Here is a 15,678-nt window from a genome sequence, read left to right as displayed (position 1 = left end):
AAGTAGATTTCATATGGACCAGGCTTTCATTTTTAAAAAGTGTTTCCATGGAAGAGAGTGAATAAGAGGGAGAAGTAAAAAGGGAAAGGAAGAAGGAGAGATAGCATCTGTTCACCCTGTTCCTAAAAGGCCACAATAGCAAGGCTATATTACAGGAGAAATAAACCTGTCACATCACAGGGATTAAGTTCAAGGAGATATTAAGGACTATTGCAGCCTCACAATCAGTTTTTAAAACATGACCTACCCTAAACATTTTTCAAGACTGGTTATTTGGATGGCACTCTAGATCCAGACCAACGCTGAATCATTGGAGATGACATTTCAAGCCAGAGAGATCTCTGAACATCTCTCCAAACATTTGATTGGGCTCCTTTGCCTACGTAAGGCACAGACTTTACCTTTTGTAGTTTAAAAAACTAAGTGTTGTTAATGTCTACATTAGGCTACTCCGGTTGTGGTCATGTGCTAAAGGAGCAAACTTTAAAAAATGTAGGTAAACTTGAACTTATTAACAGATTGCATTCCAAAAGGTAAGCCAGTTTGGAAACTGGAAAGCAAATGTGTATAGGTGCTCACACGCCCTTGACCAGGCAGTGATCCCTGTCCTACTAGGGCAAGCCATCCTCTTCATTGGCGTCAGAGACTTAAAAATGACTCAGAAGAGAAGGGGAAGACACCTGATCAGTAAGGTTAAGCCTAAATATCAGTGGATTGATAGAGTAACCAGATCCTCCCTACATCAACATCAGAAGCATTTTGCCACGTACTGGTATATAATCATTTTTTTTCAACATACTGATACTTTATTTTGCATATTTCAATGCCGCACTTCAATAAAAGTACCGTGTACTTTCTCTTTGAATTACTTCCGCTTAAGTTACAGTTTTTTATTTTGTTTTAATTTACTGCTTACTTTTTGAGTTTTAAAAAAACTTTTTAGAAGGGAAAAATCTCGAAAATATATGAAAGTAAAAAGTATAGTATAAAGAACACCCAGTACGCATCATCCAGCTTCAACAGTTACCAACTGGCAGCCAATCTTAGATCATCTGTAACCCCACCTGCTCAACTTGTACATTTCCTGCTTGACCTGGAGGTAAGAGTTTCTCTGAGGAGGCCTGGTTCCTTTTACTGGGAAATGGTATTTGGAAACTGCAATCAGAGCTCTCAGGATGCTCGTTGAGACTACTTAGTCACAGTTTCTAGGCTCAGTGGTTAAGCGCTCAGCTGCTTACCAAAAGGTCTGCTAACTGAAAGGCCCATGGTCCGTATGGTCCGAATCCACTGGCCACTCCATGGGAGAAAGACGTGATAGCAACGGGTTTGGTTTGTTTTAGTACGTAATGTGCTTTGTTGGTGGTGGCATTGTATGTGTGTTTTTAAGATAAAACATATCAGGAATTTATACTACTACCCGCTTAAATTCAAGGCCGCAGAGTTTTTTTTTAATTTCTTTGATCTATGTCTAGCCCATACTAAGAATACCAACCAGTTCTCAAAACCAGGAATAATAGAATATGACATAATTATTTATTACTGTAATCCCTTAATATATACCCAAAGTCTCAGAATATCAGCACCAACAGTACACCAATAATAGGATTGCAGTTTCAAGTTTTTTGGTGTTTTGTTTTTTTGTCTTTAGGGTACATACCACTATAAGTTCACAGTCAAATTATTGAGATTTCAAGCTACCTGGAATAGTTTCTTTTTTTGAAGTTATGCCACCAACTTCATATACATTTGTGTTCATTGTTTGATTTTAATATTTAGGGGCTGCTTTTTCATTTAAAAAAATGGTATGTAGTATTTTAATGGGTTTCCAGTCTAGCCCACAAAAACACAATTAGCCTACATAGAGATGGGCATTTAATCACCCTTTATGATACTTCTTTTATGGGTGTAACCCCATTCATAAGGCACATAATGTGTGGAAAGATAGGCGGGTACAGGATATTACAAGAAACAATTCTATCTTATTTTAAACCAATAGTAGGGATTGCAGGAACGCTGTCTATGAAGACATCGTCCCTTTCTTCTTTCCCACTAAAGAAGAAAGGCTGGCTAAAGGGAGGTGATCAGGGGGAAGAGAATTCCATGTGGCCTCCATGTCACCAACACCAAGCGTTCCCTTAATTTCTCTGCAGTAGCATTGCAGTCCATCCTTTGTCCTGCTGTGGCAATGACCTTTCTGAAATATAAATCTGATTGTGATGCCGCTCTCAAGTCATCCCACGGCTCCCAGTAGCCTTTCAGTAAATTTAAATGATTTAGCACACAAAATCACCCCAATTTGGATCTCCAGTCTTTCCCCACCTTTTCCCACCCTTCCCCACCCCCATACATCCTAAGCTTTAGTCAAGAAGCTTTATTAAACAAATTCTGCATTTTTCATATTCTTTTTGGATTTTGCTACCTTTGTTTTCTCTACCTGAAATATTCTTCTTATTTGTGTGATTTTCTCCTATTCTTAACCCAGCTCAAGCATCACCCCTCCTGAAAACGTTCTGTAACGCTTAATGGCTGGATTAGGTTTCCCCTCCCTGTATCTCTGTCTGAGCACTTCATATATGAATAATTAATAAGAAATGAACAAGTCTCTTAACTTTCTAAGCCTCAGTTGCCTCATCTGAAAATGGGTTTAATCTAACTTACACTTAAAGGACTCCCCTCTGAAAAGCACGTTGGCCTACCCACAGCACACTGAATGATCTCAGCCATGCCTATGCCCAGCTTCCATCAGTGGACTGTACAACATCACTTCTTTTGTTATTCTAATGTTCTAATTATATAAATATTGTGTAAATTAATAAGATACGAATGTGGAAAGTGTTATTTCTATGAAAACTGAGTTGAATGGTTTGAAATAATAGAAACAAGTTGCTAAAAATAATTTCTGTTAACTAACGTGGGTGGAGCCCTGGTGGCGCAGTGGTTAAGAGCTCAGGCTGCTAATCACAAGTTCGGCAGTTCGAATCCTCCAGCTGCTCCTTGGAAGCCCTATAAGACAGTTCTACTGTGTCCTATAGGGTTGCTATGAGTCAGAATTGACAGCAATGGTTTTTTTGTTTTTGTTTTTTTTTAAACATGGGTGAAATAACAGAGACTAAAAAAGTAATAAAAATTTAGAAAGTTCAGCATTCAGATCCTTTCTCGGTGTTTTAGTTCATACTCTAAAGAAACAAAACTGGACATCAGAAGTGACACATTTTGGGTTGAGTTTATGCAGAAAAAAAACTCCAATCAATAGACTCAAGCAAAAAGTCTTAGCCCTACATCGGAAGTGAATGGGTATATATTTGTATGTTTTAGATTAAAATAAAAATGAGTACATATTATTTCATGATTCTGAGACAGAGCCCCCACAGTGCTGTATTAAAAATCATGTTTTCTTTGCCTGGCTTCTTCCCCAACATGTTGTATTTTTTAAAAATCTGGTTTTCTTTTGCTGGAAACCCTGGTGGCGTAGTGGTTAAGAGCTGTGGCTGCTAACCAAAAGGTCGGCAGTTTGAATCCCACAGGTGCTCCTTGGAAACCCTACAGGGCAATTCTACTCTGTCCTATAGGGTCGCTATGAGTCGGAGTTGACAGCAGTGGGTTTGGTTCCCTTTGTTAGGCTTCCTCTCCCCTTACCCCAGCTTTGCATTTGAACCCTGCTTTTGCTTGGAGGTTATATGTAAACCCCATTGCGCCTACTTAACATGATTAAGACTGTTTCTGATGGGATTTTTATGATCTCCCTACTTGTCAACCCCTTTCCAAGTAATCTGCCTGCACCCCCTTGGCTAACAGCCATGGCAGCAGCAGCTCCAACTGACTCCATTTCCTCGTACCACACAGTGAAGTTTCCCTTTCTGTTCTTCCACCTCAGTCTCTCGTTTATTGGCCAATACAAGTCATGCCGAGCAAGAACCTGGGGTTTCCACCTGGTAACATTTCCACCCTTTGACTTTTTAGATAAATGTACAAATTACTGGTTCCAGTCACGTCAGATAAAGGGGTTTCTTACCACATAATATTTTTCATGGACTATATAAAGCAATTGACATTATACCTGCCATAGTAAAAGCATTTGATCTTCAAAGAGCAATTGTATGAGGTAGATAAGCTATCTTTTTATTATCTCCAAACAGGCTCTGAGATTTTAAGTGATTTAGCCAAGATTGGATACAAGTAAGTGGCAGTACCAGGAAAAACCCAGATCTTAAGTTCCAGGGTCCATGCTCTTTCTACCACAGCACCCAATAGTACTGACCCATTGGGGCTACCATGTCAAATTGCTGAACTTGAAACCCATCTGGACCCTTTGTATGCAAAATGTCCTCATGTAAAACAAATCAGAGCTCCCCAGAGAATATCATTTAAATGATTATCACTGCCTCTGTTCTATTTTTTCAAAACTTCCTCACATTCCTCTTTGACCAACTGAATGCTATTTATTAGCAAAACTTATTGAATCTTAGAAAAAATTTTTGAAATGTTAAATCAGAAGATTCCCCAGCTGTCACCAGATGAGCAAGGAAGAGGATGAACATAAGTCTACCACGAGATGATATTTTAAATGGCCTTCTGCAGATGGAGACTAAACATTTTTTATTTCAGAAAATTGTTTTTGGACCCAAGGCCCATCTGACTGCTCAAGAAATTCTTAAAACAAAGGCCTTCTAATACACAAAAATGATGTTTAGGTGTATAATTATTCCAACTATTTGTGAGCAGAGTTCATCTTAAATAGAGGTCATGTCAAGAAAGTTGAAAAACTCTGAAACCTGCTTGATATTCTTACCCAAAGCAGGTCCTGCTAGGTTCGGCTTCTTGTCAATAAAGACACACCAAAGTGAGGAGGGCACTTGATTGCAAGCCCACAGGCAAGGAGCAAGGAGGTGTATACCTCAAATCAAGCTCCCCAAACAAAGGGAGGCAGAACCTTTTACACTGACTTTTACAAGGAAGTATATACAAACATTATGGACTACATAGGTTATCGTGGTGCACAGGTGCAATAAAACAAATTGAATTTTTTCCTTCGGCATATAAATTTTTTCTTTCGGCTAGTAAACTGGGTAAGAATGGTTTGAGCCACACCCAGAGCTTTCAGGACAAGGGACAGGAGGGGCAGGTTCCCCTTGGTCTGAGCAGCTCCCAGTTGAGCCACACCCAGTGCTGTCATTTAAGGCTTTGTTTGATAACGGCTATGCCGCTCCTGGTTGGCTATCAATATGGTGACAGACCATCAGTTCCATTCTAGAGAAAATTTTACATTTTCAAGCAGGATAATATTCAAACTTTTTGACCACAACCCATGGTAAGGAATACATTTCATCATTCCAACCCTGTTGTAGAAGTTTCAGAAATAAAGACTTACACTTATTATATGCACTCTGATATTTTATTTTTCCTTTTAATTTTGATCACAACCCCCAAGTTAATTTACTACCCACTGCTGGGTTTCACCCCTGGTGGCGTACTGGTTAACAGCTACAACTGCTGACCAAAAGGTCGGCAGTTCGAATCCACCAGGCTCTTCTTGGAAACCAAATGGGGCAGTTCTACTCTGTCATATAGGGTCACTGTGAGTCCGAATCGACTTGACGGCAACAGGTTAGGGTTTTTTTTTTTTTTTTTTTTGGTTAATGGGTTCCACCAGGTAGTTGGGGGGGGTGGATATTCTGAAGAGGAAGAGTGAAAGATCACTTTGGAACTTGAAGAATTAGGCATTTAAGCTGAAGTCAAATTTGGGGCAATATTTCTGTATGATGGGTTTAAGACTTTGACTCCATTATGTTAGCCAGTGAAAAAAAATCAGAACAGCAAATTTTCTAGGAAGACCAGAAAAACACCAAGAACCTGACATCAGTATCAGGATAAAATTGCATACATTCATTCACCCATTCACCAAGCACATACAGAGCACCATCTTTGTGCATGATCCTGTGCCAGGACATTGTGGATACAAACGTGAATTGAGTAGGATTCTGGGCTGAAAAACAACTACTGGCTACTGTGAGCTTTGGTTTCCTCATCCAATAAAAGGACAATAATTTCTGCAGTAACCTGAATACTCATAACATTGTTATAAAGATCAAATGAGAATAATGTATATAAAGATACTTCATAAATTATAAGGAGACTTTGCTAAAAACAGTTGAATAGTGAAATGTCCAATTATTTTGCTTCTGTTTGCACTAAGCAACTATTTGACCATTTGTTGTTGTTTTCCTCCCTTTAGTCATCAATCTGTAATGACTCTAGGCTAGAGCCAGAAGATTATTTTTCTAAAGTTCGTTTGTCTGAAAGCTTTTAGCTTTATCTAGTGAAATCTTGCTGATAAAGTGCCAGACTTGTGGATGAACAAATTTCATTTCCTTTTAGTCTTGGTTTCACCCAGATTTACTGGATAACTTAAGGCACACCATTTAATTAAAAATCTTATCTTCTCCGTCAATAAAAAAAATAAACAATAAAACACATCCCCTGCTTATCTCAGTAGATAGGATTTATTGATGCACAATAAAGATTAAAAAGCACCCAAAAGACTTCAAAATAACACAAAATACTATTATCTCTACTGTAAAAAAATTACATGACCACAGATATAGAAGTCATAATCCCTGGAACTCTGATATGCCTCAATCTTTTAGAGTTCTGGCAATATGAATATCATCTCACCATCATGATCCTCCTTAGTCATGTCAGAGCAACTCAACGGCACCAGGCTATACAAAAAAAAAAAAAAAATTATAGAGATTAATAATGCATAATGTTCTCTAGGGCAACGGAGATAAACATCAACATTGTGGTATATACTGCAACACTGGTAAATACACAGGAGGAAACCATTGATTCTGTTTGAGGAGGATTTTGGGTACCATGTCAGCAAAAATCACTAAAACAAAACCCTGGCCTTCAAGGAGATTATAGTCTAGATGAGGAGAAATTTAAATGAACCAAGAAACTCTGGTATACAGAAAGGAACACAATACATTATAGGGGCACAGAAGAGGATATTTAACAGACCGAGCACCAGAAAGACTTCTGAAAAGGTGACAAGCATCAAATTCTGAAAGATTTTTTGGAGTTGGCTACAGGGAAACGTTGGAGGATAAACATTATAGACAGGAAGAATAATGTATGCAAAAGTTAAGAAGGCAAGAATCCAGTAGTTTAGATGGCTGGAGCATTGGGGATACCTGGGGAAGTGCCAGGCTATGAGGCTAGTAGGTAGACTATCTAAGAATAATAAATACTTACTCTGTTAAAGTAAAGCGAGAAGACTTATTGAAGGTTTGATAACAGTCCAGACTGCAGAAAAAGTCTGATTTAAGAGTGAACAAATGCTTCCAAAATGGCAAACAAAAAACTTGAGGTACACTATTTTGATTGGACATTACAAACTTAGATCAACACAAGGTGGGTTTACTAGAATCAGGGGCTAGGAGGGGGGTTACAGGACATTTCCGTATTAGAAACAGGTTGCTCAAATGAAATTTTTCTTGTCAGTAGTTGTCCAGTAAGAGACCCAGACAAGAGTCAGCATCAAGGTCTTCTTCCTGAGGCATTGTTTCTGGAATGGTCTTGATTATTCTTTCAGCTTAACCACAGAAAAAAAGAGGAAAAAAAAAAAAACTTTCTTTAGTTTACATTTAGTTACAGACCTTAAAGATCAAGTCAGGGGTTTGCTTTTTATTTATTTATTTATTTTTATTGTGCTTTACATGAAGGTTTATAGAGTCAATTAGTTTCTCATTAAACAATTAATACACACATTGTTTTGTGACATTGGTTGCCAACCCTGCGACATGTCAACACTCTCCCCTTCTAGACCTTGGGCTCTCCATTTGCATTCGTCCAGCTTCCTTGTCCCTTTCTGCCTTCTCGTCCTTGCCCATAGGCTGGCTTGTCCATTTAGTCTTGTATAAAAGGTTGAGCTACGGATATTAACGTTTGTTACATGGGCCTGTCTAATCTTTGATTGAAGGGTGAACCTCAGGGGTGACTTCAGTGCTGAGTTAAAAGGGGGCCTGGGGGCTCTACTCTCAGGGTTTCTCCAGTCTGTCAGACCAGTAAGTCTGGTATTTTTTGTTTGTGTGTGTGAGTTTGAGTTTTGTTCTATATTTTTCTCCACCTTTGCCTGGGACCTCCTTTTGTGATCCTGTCAGATCTGTTGGTGGTGGTAGCTGGGCACAATTTAGTTGTGCTGGACTTTGTCTGGTGGAGGCTGTGGTAGTTGTGGTCCATTAGTCCTTTGGACTAATCTTCCCTTTGTGTCTCTGGTTTCTTCATTTTCCCTTGCTCCAGACAGTGTGGGACCAGTGGAGTGTCTTAGGTGGCCACTCACAAGCTTTTAAGATTCCAGATGCTACTCACCGAAGTAGAAGGTAGAACATTTTCTTTATAAACTATGTTATGCCAAATGAGCTAGAGGTCCCCTGAGACCATGGTCCCCAGCCCTCAGCCCAGTAATTCAGGCCCTCAGGGAGCTCAGATGTGTCTATGAAGCTTCTATGACTTTGTCTTGGTCAAGTTGTACTGACTTCCTCAGTATTGTGAACTGTTTGACCCTTTGCCAAAGTCACCACTTTAACTTCTCTTATTCTCTGCTCTTTGTCAGTTTCTTATTCCACTCAGGGCTGGATCAAGTTCTTTATCTTTTTATTTGACACTTAGGGTTCCAGGATTGATGTTTGTATCTGTTGTACTTAGTTTTTCGAGACTTTGCTGCAGAGGGATGGCATGGTGCTTCTGTCTATAGCACCATGTTGGCTTTGCCTCCAGGGGTTTGCATATTTTAAAAGGAAGGCAAGATGAAGTAGGACCCTAAACCCTAAAGCAGCCATTTTTACTTTAGTCAAATGCCTCAGTTTACTTGCTCTTACTCAAGACAATGGTCAATTCCTGAAAAACTATGAGGTTTAGCTTGCAATCTCCACCATTGATTGGAAAGTAATATTGTCAGATTTACATGTTAAGAAGACCATTATGGTGGTAAGGTGGACATAGATTAGAAAAAGGCAAGCCTTTGGGCCTGTTAGGAGGATATTCATCTATTCATCAAATGTTTAGTAAGTGCCTACCATGAACCAGGGGATACTGTAGTATTCATAGTTACACCTTCATGGAGTTTTAGTCTGGTGGAGGAAATAGATGTCAAACAAATACTCAGGCAAATGAACACATAATTACAGAAAATAAGTAAATAAAGAGTATTCTCTTAGCTATCTAGTGCTGCTATAACAGAATACCACAAGTGGAATGGCTTTGACAAAGAAAAATTTATTTTCTCACAATTGAGTAGGCTAGAAGTGTGAATTCAGGGCACCAGCTCCAGGGGAAGGCTTTCTCTGTCTGTTGGCTCTGGAAGAAGGTCCTTGTGATGCATCAGTCTTTCCTTGGTCTGGGAGCATCTTAGCACAGGAACCCCAGGTCTAAAGGATGCGCTTTTCTCTCGGCACTGCTTTCTTGGTGGTATGACGTCCCCAACTCTCTGCTTGCTTTCCCTTTCCTTTTATCTCTTGAGAGAGAAAAGGGGGTGCAGGCCACACTCCAGGGAAACTCCCTTTACATTGGATCTGTGATGTGACCTTAGTAAGGGTGTTACAATCTCACCCTAATCCTCTCTAACATAAAAGTACAATCACAAAATAGAAGACAACCATACTCTAATGGTAATCACGGCCCAGCCAAATTGATATACTTTTGGGGGGACATAATTCAGTCCATGACAAGTATAGATACTGTGAGAGAATATGCCAGTGTGACTGTAGTGGATCTCTGCTATTCTTTTTTTTTTTTTTTTTGGCTTTAACAAAGAGAATTTTATTTTCCCACAGTCCAGTAGGCTAGAAGTCCGAATTCAGGGCACCAGGTCCAGGGGGAAGGCTATCTCTCTCTGTCAGCTCTGGAGGAATGTCCTTGTCATCAGTCTTCCCTTGGTCTGGGAGCATCTGAGCGCAGGAAGCTCAGGCCCAAAAGATGCCCTCTGCTCCAGGCGCTGCTTTCTTGATGGTATGAGGCTGCCAACTCTCTGCCAGCTTCTCTGTCCTTACCTCTTGCAAGGTAAAAGGTGGTGCCAGCCACACCCCAGGGAAACTCCTTTTACATTGGATCAGGGATGTGACCCTAATCCTCTCTAACATAAAATTACAATCACAAAATGGAGGACAGCCACAGAATACTGGGAATCATGGCCTAACCAAGTTAATACACACATTTTTGGGGGAATATAATTCAATCCATGATAGTCCCTGACTTGGAGGATCTCTACACAAAACACAGTCTAGGAAAGTTAATACCATAAAGCAGCCTCTGACTAGTGCCAAGATTGCGAATAGGACTGCTGGAGCCCTGCAGGCTCTCGCCTTGGTCCACCGCTCCAACTTCACCTCTCTTGTTGACCGCTGCTCCCTGGCTGCACCACCCTGGCCTTTTCTTTCTTTCCCTCCTTTTTTTTTTTTTTTTCCTTTAATGTTATCATGCTCCTTTCTGCCTCATGGCCTTTTTTTTTTTTTTTTTTTCCTGTGCTTATATACTCTTTTTTTAATAATTTTTATTGTGCTTTAAGTGAAAGTTTACTAATCAAGTTAGTCTCTCACACAAAAACCCATATATACCCTGCTACGCTCTCCCAATTACTCTCCCCCTAATGAGACAGTCTGCTCTATCCCTCCATGCTCTCTTTTTGTGTCCTTTTTGCCAGCTTCTAACCCCCTCGACCCTCTCATCTCCCCTCAGGCAGGAGATGCCAACATAGTCTCAAGTGTCCACCTGATCCAAGAAGCTCACTCCTCACCAACATCCCTCTCCAACCCATTTTCCAGTCCAATCCATGTCCGAAGAGTTGGCTTCGGGAATGGTTTCTGTCCTGGGGCAACAGAGGGTCTGGGGGCCATGACCACCAGGGTCCTTCTAGTCTCAATCAGACCATTAAGTCTGGTCTTATGAGAATCTGGGATCTGCATCCCACTGCTCTCCTGCTCCCTCAGGGGTTATGCTATTCTTTCTTGTCTGCTCAAAGTCCTTTATCTGAAAACAGTACCCTGGTTTTCCTTTAGGGAACTATACCTCCCCTATTCCATGTGGTCCTGGAGGGCTATCGGTCACATTATCTTTTTTTCCCAAAAGGTGGACATATAACCAAGACTAGCCAGTTAGAGTGCTCTATCCTCCTGGCCCCAGTTATTGGGTTACAGAATGGGCACATAAGCCGAACAAAACCAATCAGGAACTACTCTGAGATTTGATATGTTGATATCCTTTCTCTTGCTAGGAAAGAGAGGGACTCTCATCCTCTTTGATCATGAGTAATAGGCATGTTTCACTGGCTAATGCTTTTCAGAAGTAGACTGCCGGGTCCTTCTTCCTAGTCTGTCTTAGTCTGGAAGCTCAGCTGAAACCTGTCCTCCATGGGTGACCCTGCTGGTATCTGAATACCAGTGGCATTCCTTCCGGCACTGCAGAAACACACAAGCCTGTACAGTACAACAAACTGACAGACACATGGATCCACAATCAACAGCCATGGAAGCAGCAGTCAAGAAATCAGATGACACATTGCATTGGGTAAATCTGCTGCAAAGGACCTCTTTAGAGTGTTAAAAAGCAAAGATGTCACCTTGAAGACTAAGGTGCACCTGACCCAAGCCATGGGATTTTCAATCACATCATATACATGTGAAAGCTGGACAATGAATAAGGAAGACTGAAGAAGAATTGACGCCTTTGAGTTGTGGTGTTGGCGAAGAATATTGAATATACCATGGACTGCCAGAAGAACGAACAAGTCTGTCTTGGAAGTGCAGCCAGAGTGCTCCTTAGAAGCAAGAATGGCAAGACTGCCTCTTACAAACTTTGAACATGTTGTCAGGAGGGATCAGTTTCTGGAGAAGTACATCAACAAGGTGAATTGACACAGTGACTGCAACAATGAGTTCAAGCATAACAATGATTGCAAGGATGGCACAGTACTGGGCAGTGTTTTGTTCTGTTGTACATGGGATTGCTACGATTTGGAACCGACTTGACGTCACCTAACAACATCAACAACAACAACAACAACAACAGGCAGGTAGGCTTGAACCACAGCCAACTTTCCTGAAATATGGCAAGAACCTGAGAATAAATCCAGTAAACATGTAGATCAGAGAAAGAAAATGAGTACCTTGACAACACTATTTGAGTCCCTCGATCTAACCATCCCTAAAACTGAAACTACCTTTCGACTTCTCAGGTACACTGAAGGAAATACAGGAGAAGAGGCACACTTTGGGGAAAAGACCATGAACCCAATTTTTGACAAAATGAATAGAAGAAGCTTGTGGGATAGCAAAGTGGAAATGCCTAATAGGGTCTGGTTATATGTTTCTGAGGCTCAGAAGGGAAATCAAAGATGGAGTTAGGTATTTGGGAGTCATCAGAATACAAGTGAAAGTTGAAGTCACAGGTTTGGTTGTGATCCACCAAGAGAATCTGTAGATTGTGAAGAAAGAAGACCAAATCCTGGGGAAAATTATCATTTAAAGAACAGAAGCAGAGATGTCTACACAGATCAAGGAGAAAACCTAGAAGCGAAGGAGGCTATGAGCTGAAGATGAGGCAAGTTTTAAGAATTGGGCACTCTTGATTCTACTTTCTCTCTCTCAACACCACACCCAATCTGTCAGCAAATTCTGTTGGGTTAACTTTTCTTGTCATCTCTACCCAGACTGCCACCTGGATCTGTCATCTCCTGTCTCCTAGGTTATTACATTAGCATCCTAACTGATTTCCCTGATTCTACTCTTCTATTCTTAACATGGCAGCAACATGTGATTCCTTTAAAAAGCAAGCCAGGTCATGTAACTCTGCTGCTCAAAACCCTCATTGGCTCCCCAACTCAGAGTAAACCCCAAGGTCTTTTCAAAGACCTTTACAAGATCCTATAAGATGTGTCCACCTGTCCCACCACAACCTCTCCTTACTCTCTGACTGCATCCCTTATTATTCTCTTTCATTTACTCTGCTCCTGACACAGAATTTCCTGGCTGTTCTTCCAACACACCACACACACTCCACTCCAGGGCCTTTGCCCTTATGGTTCCTGAAAAGCTCTTCTCCTGAGATTTCTGCGTGGATCTCTCCGTCACCTCCTTTAGGTCTTGGCTCAGAGATCATCTTAGGAAGTCTCTATCTGGCCCACTTACTTAAAACAGCAACACTCTACACTGAGATCCTTCTAGCATTCGCTATCACTTTTGTTGCTTTATTTTTCTCCACAAAATTTAACACCTTCTGATGTACCATATAATTTTCTTATTAATTTACTTTGTCTGTCACTTCCCACTAGAATGTGAGCTTCGTGAAGGCAGAGATCTGGAAACGTTTTCCTCATTAATATATTTTCAGTGCTTACAACAATGCCTGGAGTGTCAAAAAACCAAGCTTGTTGCTGTCAAGTCAATTCCCACTCATGGAGACCTTATAGGACAAAGTAGAACTGCCCCATACTGTTTCCAAGGCTGTAAATCTTTACAGAAGCAGACTGCCACATCTTTCTCCCATGGAGCAGCCAGTGGATTTGGACTGTGGACCTTTCGGTTAGCAGACTTTTTGGTTAGCAGCCGAGCTTTTAACCACCACATCACCAGGGCTCCTGCTGGTCCATCCCAAAACCCATTGCCGTAGAGTCAATTCTGACTCATAGCAACCCTAAAGCGTGCATAGTAGAAAAATAAATAATTGTTAAATGAATGAATGTGTAAATGCCACAAACAAGTCAATATGACAGATTTAGAAAAACATCCATTGGATTTGGCAACATGGAGCATATTAGTAGCCTTAGCCAAAGCTGTTTCATTAGAGTGGTGTAGAGAGGTGCCAGATTACAGAGAGTTAAGTGAATGGAAGCTGAAGGAGTAGACAGCAAGTGTAGACAGCAGGTCTACTGTTTACCGGTTGTGAAGTGAAGAGGAGCTATAAGTTTGTAGCTACAGGGAGAGGGGGATAGGGTTGAAGGGGACTGTTATGTTTAGATGAGAGGAACTTAGATTTGTTTAAAGGCTGAAGAATAGCTTAAGCAAGTCACTGAACTGATGTACGGCATCTGGGTCCATGGGGTCCCTGGGACTATATGGCTGGGGCTGAGTTAAGAGGCTGCCAGCCCAGGAGAAAGCTGTGCACTCGCTGGCTGCTCCCTCCACACAGTGCATCTTACAAGAGGCTGGAAAGGGGAGAAGCAAGAAGAGCTCCATGGAGCCAGGGTCCTTGCTTAGCCTCCAGGAAATCAGTCCTGAGGTTACCTGGGACCCTTGCCCTTGCAGCATCCTCTCCACACCATGCACCTTAGGAGAGACCAGGAAAACGGTGGAAGGAGGAGAGAGAAGAGGGCCACACAGCCACTGCTCTGACACAGTTCTGAACCTGCCTGGGGCCCTCACTGCAGCTTAGCCACAGCAGGGAACATCCACTTATTTTTCTATTTTCCACTGCCTCCCACCCCCATTGAAAAAAAGACACTCTTCCTCCCTTTTCTCTAACCCTTCCAAGAACCTCTTCCTTGCTTAGGCAAACCTCTCTTCTCAACTGACAGGAAAAAGAAAGAAAGTGCTTTTTGCTTTATTTGGCCTTTTCTTTTTTAAAAGAGCTAAGAAATCTTTTCCCAGAAGACGCCCAGCCTCTTCACTGCTTATCGGCTAGAACTGGGTCAGATGCCTATCCCTAAACCAGTCAGTGCCAAGGGGAGTAAGATATCCTGGTTGACTTAGTCTAGTCTTGATTTACCTGAGCCATGTGTGGGGGGTGTTAGACACTGGAACAAAATTGAGGCTCTGCAAGCCTGAAAAAGGAAGAAATGGCTTTTGAATAGGTTACAAATGTTAAAAGGGTGTGGCCATGATTTAGAGAGGCCATTCAAGAAAGAAAAGAGCTCTATGGTTTGACAGCCTCTCTTATTTATCTTGCTATTTGCTGCCACCTGGTGCTGGAATGGAAACCCTGGTGGCATAGTGGCTGACAGCTACAGCTGCTAACCAAAAGTCAGAAAGTTGGATCCACCAGGAGCTCCTTGGAAACCCTATGGGGCACTTCTACTCTGCCCTATAGGGTCACTAGGACTCGGAATTGACTTGATGGCAACGGGTTTGGTTTTTGGTTTGGTTTGTACTGGAATATTTCTTCCTATCGTTATGACCAAATACCTAGCCTCAAGCTTTTGGGCACCAAAAAAGTACCTTGGTGGTAAAGATCTCAAAAACGTGATATTTATTTGAATATACGGGATCTCATTCTTGAAACTCCTTTGCTGCCCACTCAACCTACTGCTTACGTGATGGTGCCACCTAGTGGGGGTAATTGGCCCTGGAACCCTGGTGGCGCATTGGTTAAAGTGATCGACTGCCAACCAAAAGGTTGGCGGTTCGAAACCACCAGCAACTCAACAGGAGAAAGATGTGGCAGTCTGCTTCCGTAGAGATTTACAACCTTGGAAACCCTGTGGCGTCACTATGAGTCGAAATGGACTTGACGGCAGTGGGTTTTTTTTTTTTTTTTTTTTTTTTGAGGGGCTCTTTGAGGGAATGAAGAGCTCTGTTCTGGAGCCACCTATCCACTATGTAGGGGAAGGGAGGCAGAGAAGAGGGGATCATACAATGAGAAGATTCTCGAATGGGTACTTTAATGTGGCCAAGAGAAGCCTCCCTATAG

General features: G+C 41.4%; 1 long non-coding RNA gene across 1 annotated transcript in view; it reads right to left on the bottom strand.

Annotated features, from left to right (window-relative positions):
- The window catches only part of LOC126073910 (uncharacterized), a 50,993-nt gene that overhangs the window by 411 nt on the left and 34,904 nt on the right, over positions 1-15,678 (bottom strand). The window contains exons 2-3 of the long non-coding RNA XR_007516874.1: positions 7,255-7,594; positions 6,673-6,719 (exon numbers count right to left, since the gene is read on the bottom strand). This is a non-coding gene — a long non-coding RNA (uncharacterized LOC126073910). The remainder of the gene's footprint in view (positions 1-6,672; positions 6,720-7,254; positions 7,595-15,678) is intronic.

The sequence above is a fragment of the Elephas maximus genome, chromosome 3 (assembly GCF_024166365.1).
Source record: "Elephas maximus indicus isolate mEleMax1 chromosome 3, mEleMax1 primary haplotype, whole genome shotgun sequence".
NCBI lineage: Eukaryota > Metazoa > Chordata > Mammalia > Proboscidea > Elephantidae > Elephas > Elephas maximus.
This window is presented reverse-complemented; position numbering and strand designations above follow the sequence as displayed.